We start from the raw sequence: 13,848 nt of genomic DNA on the forward strand, positions 1-13,848 counted from the left end.
CATCTGCTTCTTTAGTCTCAGAGGCTGACCTTGATTTTGTTTTCCTGGATGAATATAATGAGTAAGAAAGAAGTTCCACATTCACCACAAAAATCTGTCAACTTCTTTCATCTATAACTGTGTATTACCCCTTTCCCTGTTACATCAGACAAGCTGTGGTTACTCCAACCTAATACCTGGATTCCTTCCCCGTCCATCTCTTTAAGGACAGCCCTCTATAATCGGATCTTTTCATTTTTCTCTCCCATTTTCTATTGGATCACTCGTCTGAATATATAAATGTGCTCTAAATTCCTCACCTCACTTGCTTCCATCTCCTTCATCCCAATTTACCCCTACAGTGACTGGTCTATTTTGCTGTTCCTTTCACAAAACAAACTCCTAAAAGTGTTGTCTATGCTGCCGGTCCCCACTTTCCTTGCCCTTTAAGCTGTTTGAACCCAATCCAATCAAGCTTTTTTCAGGATATATTTATGAGACAAATCCAGCCCTATGAACTGCAGTTGTATTTTCTGACTTGTTGAGCGTGAGGTATTATGCCCACATAGTACTCTGTAAATCTTGCATTCCCCATCTGAGTCTAACATTACCCCAGGAGATAAACAGGGGAGGAGTTAATCTGTCATTATGCAAATGAGAAATATGAAATTTGGGAACATTGAGTAACTTCTTCAGATAAACATAGATTTTGAAGTACCAGGAATCAGAGCTTTCCAATGCCTTCAGAGAGATGAAATAAAGAAAACATAGATTGGTCATTGTAACTGAGGCTCATTATATCTAAACCTTCTAGGCTGAAAAGACCCTTGAAAATGATGTATTTCAATGGAACACTAGAGAGGCTATTTGATTGGCCTAAGGTCATACAGTTATTTAGTGATAGAATCTGGGCTCATGTTTCCTGACTCCTGGCAAATGCTCTGTCCCAGATACCCTGTCTGTGATCTGAAATTCACCACTTCTGCCTCCACCAGGAAATAGTGAGTAAGTAGATGATGGGTATATATGATGGGAGTACAGTTGAAAATACCAATACAGCAGCAGCAACAACAGCAGGAATCACCAAATGTAAATGTTCTCACAGTGCAATCCAAGAACCACTTGCATTAGAGTCTTACTTGTCCTGATGCTAATCATGGGTTCACCCCATTTGTGTATTAGCAGGTTGTCAGGACTAGCAGTTCAGGAATTCACATTCTAAACAACTTCATTAGGTGATTCTTAAACACCCTTAGTCTTGAGGACAATTCTAGGAACAAGAGCGGATAGACATAGCACAAATTTCCATTTGGAATTTCATCTTTAAAAGAAGTCTGTCAAGTGCTTTGACTTTCCGTTAATGAAACAAAAAAAGGCAAGAGACACTAAGCTCTCTCTCCCCATAAACTGTCAGAGTCCTATTCATTTTTATTCCTTTGGTAGTTGAGGATCGCCTTAGTGTTAGGTGCTGTAGTGGTTAACAAACTTCAAAACGAGCCTCTCCGTGCAGCTGGGCGAAGGAGCACGACTCATCAGTCAGGAAAAGGACTTACATTCTGGAAACATTAGGGATGAAAGGGTTCATTCTCTTCTGCCTCACAGCAAAGGTGGTACCTTTAGGTCAGGGTAAGAACATCAAGGGAGCCAACAACAGGCTTGCCTGGTGATGAATGGGATGGAGCAGAGGCCACACAGCGCCCCATCTCTGCAAATGATTTATATTTGTGAACACACTCAGAGGCTGCTGGCCCTAGAAATACTATGGGGGCTGGACACCTCAGTGCCTCAGCAAATTTACTGAAGCACGCACTAGCACTGTTACGATCTTCCCGGAAGTCCAACTTTCTTATTCCTCCTCCCTCCCTCCCTCTTTGGCTAAACTTTAAATTTAGAAAGCACTCTTGCCCCAGCCCGCATCCCAGACTGGTTTCATGGTTTTATCTTGGGTGAAACTTTGATGTAGAAAAAATACTTAGGGCCATGAAATTTTCTCAGATACCAAAAAAGTGGTGAAATGAGAATGATATATTTTGTACAGTTAGAGGATAACTATTTACAAATAATTTGCAGACTATTCTAACAAATGTCATTGTCATATTCCTTGCCAGTTGGGGAAAGTAATGCTTAAGGGCTGAATCATCCTATTTGCCGTGCATCAATAACATTTCCCCAGTTAGGTGGTTAAAACCTCCAGGATTTTATTTCTTATGAGACTTTTATATTCCCTAGTTCAGATTCAAATATATCACAGGAACTAAATAACTACTTGATGATTAAAATTAATTGGAAAAACTAATTGGTTGTTTTATTACTTTGTTTTCATTATTTAGATGATGTGGTCAGAATATTGAAAGAAAAGAAAGAAAGAAAGAAAGAAAGAAAGAAAGAAAGAAAGAAAGAAAGAAAGAAAGAAAGAAAAGAAAAAGAAAGAGAAGGAAGGAAGGAAGGAAGAAAAAGAAATAGGGAAAGAGGGAGGAAGGAAGGAAGGAAGGAAGGAAGGAAGGAAAGAAGGGAGGAATGGAGGGAGGGAGGGAGGGAAGGAGGGAGGGAGAAACAGAGAGAGACATCTAGACAAGGTCAAGTTAATGAGATTTAATTCTACCAAACCCATTCTAGCTAATATTACCCAGACGGCTAGGTTACCGGGAATTCTTCTCTCCCTCTGCGTACCTAAACTCACACCCCACAGTAAGTCATGAAGAAAGAGCCTATGAACTCAGGAAAGAAATATACATGTCTGCACGTTCTTGTCGCATTTTCTAAATAGGCCAGTGTGTCTTTGCATTCATGTGTGGTTTTTGCCGGGGCCATTGTGAACAAATGGTTGTACAGACTGGGTCCTGCACAAGTGTGCTAAGTGAGTGGGTGGGTGGGTAGACCGGGCTCCTCTCAGCAGACCATGATTGCTTCCGTGGACCTGCATTCACTTGGAGCATGGACATCTGTTTCTAATCGCCACAAAGGCACTCTATGGGCTAGCTGTAGTCCTGACCTTAGTGGCTTTAATATTGAGCCTTGACTAAGTGTCTATGCTCTTTTGGGTAGGTTGTTTAGCATCTGTATGCATTGTTTACATAACAAGCTTACTGGGCTTTCTGCTTCTCTCTCACCGGAGTAAAATCTTGCTGACTTGCATTAATGCACATAGCTTCCATGGCAGGCAGGCCCAGAGGTTTGAATGGATTGCTCTAGAATCTCATCTCTATCGGCCTGGTGAAGTGCAGATAACGTCCTGGTTATACAGTTTTTTTTTACCTTCTTTTTTTATGAGTTTCAGGTGTACAATATAGTGATTCAACAATTCCTTACAGAACCAGGTGCTCATCACAAGTGCCCTCCGTAATCTCCAGCACATATTTAATCCATCCCCCATCCACCTTCCTTCCAGTGACCATCAATTTGTTCTCTACAGTGAAGAATCTGTTTCTTGGAGTGCCTACGTGGTTCAGTCGGTTAAGCATTTTACTTCTGATTTCAGCTCAGGTCGTGATCTCATGGTTTGTAGGTTTGAGCCCTGCATTGGGATTCTCCTACTTGGGATTCTCTCTCTCTCCCCCTCTGTCTGCCCCTCCCAGGTTCTATTTCTCTCAAAATAAATAAATAAACTTTCAAAAAAGAATCTGTTTCTCAGTTCATCTCTCTCCTTTTGCTCATTTGTTTTGTTTCTTAGATTCCACCGGAGTGAAATAATTGATATTTGTCTTTCTCTGACTGATTTATTTAGCTTAGCACACTACTTTTTAGCTCCATCCATGTCATTGCAAATGGCAAGATTTCATTCTTTTTTATAGCTGAGTAATATTCCATTGTGTGTATGTGTGTTTATATACACATATATATCATATACATATATACTTTATATATACATCATATATACATATATAGCTTATATATACATATATAATCATATATGTATATATAATGTATGTATATATGATGTATATATATAAAATATCTTCTTTATCCATTCAATATCAATTGATGGACACTTGAGCTATTTCTATAAGTTGGTTCTTGTAAATAATGCTGCTTTATGGTTGTACAAATTGAAACATTTTATTTTTTCAGGAGCTGGGATAAAATGAATTAGTTTGTAACATCAGACTTGTACATCACGCTTGTGAGACTCTGGAAATATTATGTGGAATGGATATAGTTCTTAATTTTGCACCACCTATATCTGAAAAAAGAGGTACAACATCTGGTAAACATCTTTGGAATCCAGAAGAAACACATTAAATGCTTGGCCATGTTGTTCTGACTCAGTCTTACATGAAAGCACAAATTTTGCATGAGGTGCAGAACAAGAGAAGGCTCTATAGTGCTTTGATGCTTCCATTCAAGCTGCTTGACCAATTGTGCTATGTGATCCAGTAGGAATCATATTTATGGTACCTCATTATGGGGTGAATTGTGTCCCCTGAATTCATATGTTGAAGCCCGAAACCCAAGTACCTCAAAATGGAACTTTGTTAGAGCCATGGTGGATCCTAATCCAATCTAAATGGTGTTCTTTTAAGAAGAGGAAATTTGGACATAAAAAGAGACACCAGAGAGAAGAAGGCTGTTTAAAGACTCAGTGGGAAGGCAATCATTTGAATGTAAGCAGAGGAGAGAGGCCTCAGAAGAAATCAAACCTGCAGAACCTTGATCTTGAACTTTAAGCCTCCAAAAATTAAGAATATAAATATTTGTTGTTTAAGCCACACAGTCTGTGGTATTTTGTTAGGGCAGACCTAGCACACTACTATCTACCTCCTCTTGCTTTATTTCCTCCTCTCCTTCAACCCACATCTCTGGTCTCTAGGGAGCTCCCTATGATCAACTGGGGAATAAACACACACACACACACACACACACACACACACACCCTGATATTCTGGTTACCACCTGGGGCAAGATGGCTGCAGAATTACATCCCTATTCAGGAATTATATTAGTTTTCTATTGTTGGCCTAGTAAATGATCACAAATTTAGCAGCTTAAAATAATACCTTTCTATTAGTGTACTGTTCTGTATATCAGATGTCTAGGTGGGCTCAACTGGGTTCTCTGTTTAGGATCTCACAAGGTGAAAATTAATTTGCTAACTGGGCTGAGTTCTCGTCTGGAGGCTCTGGGGAAGTATTCACTTGTAAGCCCCTTCAGTTGTTTGGCAGAATCTAGTTCTTTGCAGTAGGTCTCAAGTACATATTTCTATTCTAGCTGTTAGCAAAGAGGTCTCTCTGTTCCTAGATACCACCCACATTCCTCCTCACGTAGCCCTCTCCATCTTCAACACCCCCTGAGGCTCAACAAATCTCTCTTACTCTTAGAGTCTCTTTGACCTCTGTCCACCAACTAGAGGGAACATTCTGCTTTTAAAGGTCCCACCTGGAAATCTCCCTTTTGCTATATAAGGTAACATGACCATGAGAATGAAATCTCATCATATTCTCAAATTCCACCTACACTCAAAGAGGAGGGGATTCTAAGAGGATCTGAGTCACTGGAGCTTATACTCAGAATGTCTGCCACAGAAGTAGCCCTGAAGCACATTGGGAAGGCAAGCCCAGCAAACAGTATCTCATGGGTATTTGCTCTGCTTCAAGTGGAAGAAGATATGGTAAAAGTATGAACCTCTCCCTATTAATGGACCGAGTCTAATAGTTTTGCTAGATGGTCAAAAATTTGGAAGAAAGAAAGAAGTCTGGGGAAGAAGTTTGTGGATGGGGCTCTTGTAATAAGCACAATGTTTGAGGATTTTTGTGTCCCACATCAATGTTTAACAAAGGAAAAGCACCACAGAGGAGACTTTCAATAATCAAGTACACAAGATGACCTATTGTCTGGATATCAGTCTGTCCCCTTCTCTAGCCAGCACAATCCTTGCTCAATAGGATCATGGATGAATAGGCCATAGCAGTAAAGACTTCCATCAAGGAAAGTGCTTTGACTTTTCTGGAATATACTTTGGATTTGCTTGTAGTCTTCTGCTAGTATCACTACAAGGACTTTATTTACTATCATGGGATCCCACACTACATTGTTTCCAACCAGGGGCTCATTTTACAATGAAATACTTCAGCAATCACCTGAGCTCATGGCATTCACTGTTTGTTGTTGTTGCTGTTTGTTTGATTTTTGTTTTTGTTTTGTTTTCCAAAGCAGTTGACCTTGTAAAATATGGGAATGGTCTATTGAAGACTCAGGTATAGCACTAGTTGAGGAAAGGCTTTTCATGGGACTGAGTACAATTCTATAAAAGTGCAGTATATTCTCTGATCTAGTGGCCAATACATGGTCTTTTATAGCCCAATACACAGACTAGAGTACCAAGAGGTTGGGGTGGGAGTGACTCACCTCTATACACTGAAAAAATTTTTACTTCTCTTTACTATAACTTTTGGGTTTTGCTGGTTGAGAGGTCTTATGCTCAAAGGATGAGTGCTTCTACCAGGAGATATAAGGGTTCCACTGGGCTGGAAGTCAGGACTCCTATCTGGGCCATCCATTTTGTCACAAAGCTTCTTATACTTTGAATCAACAAAGAAGGGATAATCTACTGTCTATGGTGGGGTTTTGTGTTTTTGGGTTTTTTTTTGATAATTAATGGGAAATTTTGATTCCTTCTAAACAGTGGAAAAATGAATGTGTCTGAATCCAGGATATTTTCCAGGGAGTCTCATCAATTCAGTGGAACATGTTAATGGAAAACTGTAGAACTCATTACCATCAGGACAACTAATGGCTTATTTTTGGGAATGAAGATTTACATCACTAGCCAGGTAAAGAGTGAAGGCAAATGAATGAAAAAAAAATGGGTCAATGTGTTGCAGAAATTGGGCTCTTCCCTGCATGCAATATTTAGACATAAAAGCCCTTGGATGGTGCCAGGACCAACGTATATGTGAGGTATTAGGAAAAGCTTAATTTCTTTCTTAATTTTTAAGATAAACATAGAGGGCCCAATATTTTCTCCCTATCCCTTAGTGGGATGTTTGGTATGACCCCATGGGCAAAAAACACCTGAAGATCATTTTGAAGGTCACTGACATAGACTGTGGGTGATTTTGCTTACTAGCTAGATAGAGGAGTAATTCCATGGATGCCAGAAAGGTCTCCCTGTCCAAAATAATGTCTGGTTTTCTAAGTATCTATTCAAAAATTATACAATTTCAACCCCAGACCTTTGTGAAAATTAAAATCATTAAGCGTCACTGACAACTCAGAATGGATTTAGTTCATCAGACTCTTATAGATTTTGTTGAGTAGGAGGAAAATAAGATGGTATATCAAGTGCCACGGAGGAGAGGGCCCTAGGGATGAAAATGGAATGAACAGATCTATTTGGCACCTTTTTGTTGTGCTAGGAAATTTCACATATTTATCACATTAACTTTTCTGAATAACTTTATGAACTGGTATTTGCCACACTTTTACAGATTAGAAATCTGAGTTTCAAGAAGTTGTTCAAACCCACAGTTTGTAAGTGGCAAATCTGCTTTAAGTTGAGATCTGTCAGATCCTAAAACAGATGTTCTACGTACTACAGTATTTGCAAACAGACAACCTTTACTAATTTTATTGACTTTCTTTCTGATTATTATAATTAGTTTTCATTAGTAGAGAGAGAGTTTGGATTCATAAAGTTAAGTATACAAATAGAAACCGATTTTTTTTGTTGTTTTATTTTTGTAAATAGCTTGCTTTTCGATCTCAGAAGATGCTTTAATTAAATCGTCAAAGAAGCTTGGAAGAGGAATAGTTGGGGACATTTTTGTCTCAAAACGGAATCACCCACTAACTCAAGATTTGGGAGAGCCAGACCCAGCCTTCTGTCTCCCGTAGCCAGGATTCTTCTGCTCTGATGAGGAAGGCAACTTCCCCCTTCTTATCCAACACAGTCCTGACTGCTTCTTACATTCTCCTTTCTTCCTAGTGGAAAGGTGGGTAGAGTGGCAATGGTCCAGTGAGGATTCCTCCAGGGAAGAGGTGGTCTGGGCCTACTATTCAGGCCAGAGGGTAGTTCTTCCTTCCCAGTTCAGTGGTCCTAACACTTGGCTGGTAGCCAAGAGCCTGGGGATGAGCTGTCACCTCAATCATGGTGCATTCTGTCATCCCCTCAGTAACTGTAAGTTCAACCTTGGCTGGACACTGTCACCATATGACCCTCTTAACCCTGGCTCTCCTTTCCCAACAAAGGCCTGTTCTTCTGATCATAAATATAAGTGAGAGGATGGGAACACTCCAAACTATAAAAAAAAGTTTGAAATCATCCACAAAACAGACTTATTGTGACGTGTTCTCAAATAATTGTTATATCTGGGCACAGGCCAAGCCTGGTATTCAATTAAGAATGGTGTATATATGCATAGTCACATGCTCACTCAAGCTGATATGTATGGGCCTATGTTAAAAAAAAAAAAAAAAAAAAGAAAGAAGTAAAAGACCTATACGGATTTCTTATATCCAAGCAATAGCATATATACAGATATTTAAATATGTACCAAATATATCAGGGCAGCTTTATTCTGAGGGCTGTACAATAAAATCCATATGGAGACCCTAAAATGAAAAAATAATGGTGTTCTCTAATTCATTAAATGTTGGAATGTAGCATATTTGGGGTGTATGGATTTTTATTATAGTCTTTTAAATAGGGAAATATAAGAAAACTATGCTACTCAAATATTTGGAGAACTTCAATATCCACATGCTTTTCATTGGGAAAACAGTTTAAAAAGCTAAGGGTATGATGGCACAGGGCAAAATGGAGCTTTACAACTTGCTGGCTATGTGACTTTGGGCAAGTTACTTAACTTTCTGGGACTTCAGGGTCCTCGCCTATAAGTCAATGCTAATCAAACCTCCTTAAGGGGATGTTGTGAGATTTTATCAAAAATATAGCAGAGACATAGAATATGCCAGGCAAATAAGAGGCACCAAATAAATGTTAATTCTCTCCTTCGNACACACACACACACACACACACACAAACATGCACATTCAAGCATGGGAACCTGCCGCTTCTCAAGATAGTCCACTGCCTCTGGAGCATCTCAGTTTTTCAACCCCAGAGATAAGAAATAATGCTTTTCTATGTTAATAAAGTTACTTTGTATTCAGAGCACACCACTTTCCCCTTTACAGGAGAAATACTATACAAGAAACAGGTGGGGTGTTAGTGACTGTCCATCTAATAGTCTTTTGCTTCCACAGGAATGGAAATGGGTCAGCTGAGCTGGAGATTCTACTGAAGAGAACCTCTTCTACATGACAGAAGCCCTGGAATTCCCAGCTGCGCATGCTTGGAGGGTACTGGAGCTGCTAATGTGGCAAGTGAGATTCAGAATAGGTATATCTCAGGTAACTGAGGCTGGAGGAAAGAATATTCTGAAATTCTCTGCATATTCCCTCCCCTCCCAACCCTTTTTAGAAATTTCTTTTCCTCTTCCTTTTAAGGTGATTTTGCCACTTTGAAAATCATCTGCTGCATCCTCACGCTTTTGCTATGTAACAGCCTCAAAATTTCATGGCTTAAAATAATAAACACTTACTTGGCTTATGACTCTGGGGTTGGCCATTTGGGTTGGGCTTCCTTCTTATTTCAGTGGGGCTCACTGATGTGTCTGTAGTTAGCTGGTGGGTTAGCTGGGGCTGGTCGCTCTAGGACAGCCTCAGCTGGCGTGGTTTGTCTTTGTTCCACATGGTCTTTTGTCATCTAACAGGCCAGCTTGGGCTTGTTAACATGGCAGATGGGCAGGGCTGAGGGAGAGAGAGACAAAGCAAAAGTATTTCTTGAGGCCAAGAGTTTGGAAATGTCACACTGTCATGTCGACAGCCTTCTCCTTCCTGGCCAAAGCAAGTCCAAGACAAGTCCAGATTCAAGGGCAGGGGAAAGAGATGCTTTCTCTTCATGAGACGAACTATAGTCACAGTGCACAGAGATTTGACATAGGGAGAGACGAAGGATTATAGCCATTTTCACAATCTACTGCACCCCGAGAGTTCCAAATTGCAGTCTGCATGGGGCCGCGGGGATGACTGATGTGGGAGGCGAGATTCAGCCTAACAAGCAAATGTATCAGGCAATTGAGGCTGATGAAAGACCAAGCATTCAGAAGACATTTTAAAACATTCCTTCCTCTCTTGCCTTTAAGGTGATTTTGTCATTTTGGAAAACCTCAGAATGGTATGTGCATGAGAGCTGCTTTGAGCGGGGAAAAATTCCTGGGCTGGCGTGACTGGACGGATGGTGGCCTGACCACCTCATTCCTTTCCAGCCACCTCTGCCGTCTCTGGTGACCACGATAGGATCCCTGCAGCCACAGCAATCAGAGTCGATCATGGTGAAGGGGGGCTCGCGTGGCTTGGCTGGGGTGCAGCACAGCTGGCCTCAATCATTGCATCTTGAATGTCTCCTCTCGAGCTTTTAAGGGTTGCTGAGAACTGAGTGCACAGGAATCCAAACGAGCCTGAAGACTGCCTGTTCAAAACTGGCTTAGGATTGTGAAGAGAGGAAACAAAAGACAGGGTGAGGGTAACAACCTGCTGGAAACGGTATTCAGGAGACCCTTTTACAGAGGCCCGGTGGCTCAGACTCCCAAGGGCCCCTCTTGGTGGGGAGCCCAGGACTCAGCCTGCTGTGTGGCTGCACAGTCTGGAAGGCACAGACTGTGACCAGGGACAGCTGCTATCCTTAGAGAAGATTTTATCTGTCATTTTTTATCTGTGGTCAGTCAAGGAAAGAAGAGACTTTGAATTGTAGTCACAGGACCCGAGGAAAGGAAATGAACCCCAGTCTATCGCTGAGTGCCTTCTCTTCTTTAGAAGCTTTTATTTTATCATTATTTTTTTATTTCCCAGTTTTGGCCCAGACCAAGGCTGTAGTGTGGCTATAACAAATGTGGCATTTCCCATCGCTTAGCATGTTACTTCCTCTTTGCCTCCCCCTCTCCCTCCCACCCTGCAACACACAACTAGATGTAGCCAGTGCAAGGATAGGCTAGAGGGAGTCAGTGCCAACAGCTAGATCCCGTGCATTGGGCTTAAATGCGAATACCCTGACTCCTTTGTACATTTATTTTGTTCTACCTGTCGGCAGTTGGAGAGGCCCAGGAACAAACTGCAAGACGGTATTGTCCTCTGCCTTCTGAGTCCAAGGTGGAGGGCTATTACAGCGAGTCCTGGATGATGCTACAGAGCTTAAAGAAATGCCATTGAACTACTCTCAGACAATCGATTGGGATATTAGGGTTTTCAGTTTTCCAATACCTGGCTCTTTACGATCCAGTTCTGCAAAGATTTATGTAGCATTGGGGGATGGTCAAAGATGCAGCATATACAGTATTGAGGCTTTCTGTCAAGAAATGAGGCCAAATGATGCTTCTCTGCTAGAGCTCTTCCAGGCAGACATGGCTAATGTCATTTCTCCAAGATTGGTAGACAAGACCGGACTTCAGTTCACAAGTGCTCATGGAGCACTTACTATGTGCCAGACACTAAGCACTTTACAAATTTGGACTCACCTAATCTTCATCTTAGGTCTTCTTCTTTTTCTATGGCTGAGGAGATGAGGCCCAGAAATAGTTAGTAGCTTGCCCAAGATAGCATATGGCTCATAATGGTCAGAGTCAGGATTTGAGCTCTAGAAATCTCGCTCCAGAGTCCATGTTCTTGGTCACTATGCTCTGCTGACAGTCATGTTTATGAAAATTTTTTGTTTTTTTTTCCCCTAATCGGACTCCATTTCCCTCCCTGGGTTATAGATTTTTGAGGATAGGAGCAAGCAGAGAAGAAAAACAAGGGTTAATGCCACCATGCGAGACGCCGTGTCTGGCACTTTACGATTACCTCATGTAATTACTAGAACAATGCTATGAGGTATTCTTACCCACAATTTAGATACAACACTCAGAGGCTCAGAGAGGTTAAGTGACTTGATGGACAACACACAGCTATCAAACCTTTGGCTCTTGGATTGCCAGTATGAGCTATATGTGGAGTTGTCTGTTAGATGGAAATAAAGTCATCTCTAAGCTCTTTCCTTGGATGGGAAGACTGGAAAATGGAGATTTCTGCAGGCATCTCAGGACTGCTATCCCTGTATGTGTCAGAGAGGCTCAGACCAATCTGCCTCCCTCTGTTCTATGGAATTTCACCTAGGACCCAACCATGAATGGGCATTTTGCAGGTTCCGTGCATAGTGCTTGCTGTGCTCCATCATTGTTGCTATAAAGCACGTCCAGAGAGGTCAGGAGTTGCATTGTCACATGGAAAGGAGAGCACAGAAACTTCCAGTCATCCTCCAGCAACCAGCAGGTCCTTCAGTGTGTGTTCCTTAGCAGAGCAGGCCTCTAAGGATTGAAAGTAATGTCTTAAATTGATTTTTTTAAAGATTTTACGTAATCTCCACATCCAATGTGGGGCTCGAACTCGCAACCCCAACGTCAAGAGTTGCACACCCTACTGGCTGAGCCAGGCAGGCATCACTTAAATTGATGTTTTAAATCCCTCATAAAATAAAACACAATAGCAGAGGAGAAACAACACAAGCTTTTTTTTTTCTTTTTAATTTTTTAATGTTTTATTTACTTCTGAGAGAGAGAGACACACAGCGTGAGCAGGGGAGGGTCAGAGAGAGAGGGAGACACAGAATCTGAAACAGGCTCCAGGCTCTCAGCTGGCAGTCAGCACACAGCCCGACGCGGGGCTCGAACCCACGAACCGCGAGATCATGACCTGAGCCGAAGTCGGATGCTTAACCGACTGAACCACCCAGGCGCCCCAAGAAACAACACAAGCTTTTATCCACTTTGCACTTTGCAGCTTATAAGTGCTCTGGAGGATCGATCTTATTCTAATTTACCCCCATCTGTAAGGTGGAGAAGTCAGCACTGTCCTCCCATTTTTAGACAATGGGATCTCCCAAGCTCTGAGAGGTTAAGTGACTTGCTCGAGATCAAACAGCCAGCGAGAGTTGTAGCTGTGGCCTGGGTTCAGGTCTTCTCCCTCCGAGCTTAGCAATCTCTGCAAGATAGCTTTATTTCCTTTTATACGGCCTATCAAGTAATGATAATAGTAGGACTCATCGTGAAATGAGTTTGACTGTCGAATAGCCTGGGGTTATTATAAAACACAAAAGCAATAATAATTGCTGACATTTTTTTTTCCGCTCTTACTATGTGATAAAGATCTATGCATATCCTTCTCCATTCACCCTCTTGACTAACACGGGTGTCAGCTATGATCTGGATGATTTGCAGGGAGGTAGAGATTATCTGCCCCATTTTATGAATGGGACTGAACAGGAAGTAAGATGACATCCCCAAAGTCATCCTGTCAGGAAGCAACACAATCAGAACCAAAACTCTGGTCTCATGATGCTACAGTCCATAACCTCAGCCATTCTACATACACGCGAACCAACTAGAATTGCCAACTATTTTAAAATGAGGAGACCACAGTCTGGCTTTGAGTCATCATGTCTTGTGCCTACAGCTTAGTTCTGGTGAAAACCAAGAAAGAAAGAATACATTTTGCACCCACACGACCTGCTTTTCCTTGGCTGCTGCACATTCTTCCTGTTACAGGTGATAATTTCTAGTCCTTTTGGATCTGTTTCAAGAAATAAATCCTAGTAATTGCATTTTTATAACGTTAATTATTTTACAAAACATTTTCTGTGTGAACCCTGTCAGTGCTCAATAAATAACTGTAATAGTAATTATCATGACATATTTGACACCTATGGAAATGAGGGGCTGTTAATCCAGCTCAGATCCCGGCAGGGTGTCTGCGTGGAGAAACAGTGAGCTAGGTTGACGCCCGAGGGACTCCGACAATTTCCTTGGGTCTAACTCACTGTCTGCATATACCTCAGGCATG

This window comes from Crocuta crocuta, unplaced genomic scaffold, assembly GCF_008692635.1.
Source record: "Crocuta crocuta isolate KB4526 unplaced genomic scaffold, BGI_CrCroc_1.0 scaffold41, whole genome shotgun sequence".
Lineage (NCBI taxonomy): Eukaryota > Metazoa > Chordata > Mammalia > Carnivora > Hyaenidae > Crocuta > Crocuta crocuta.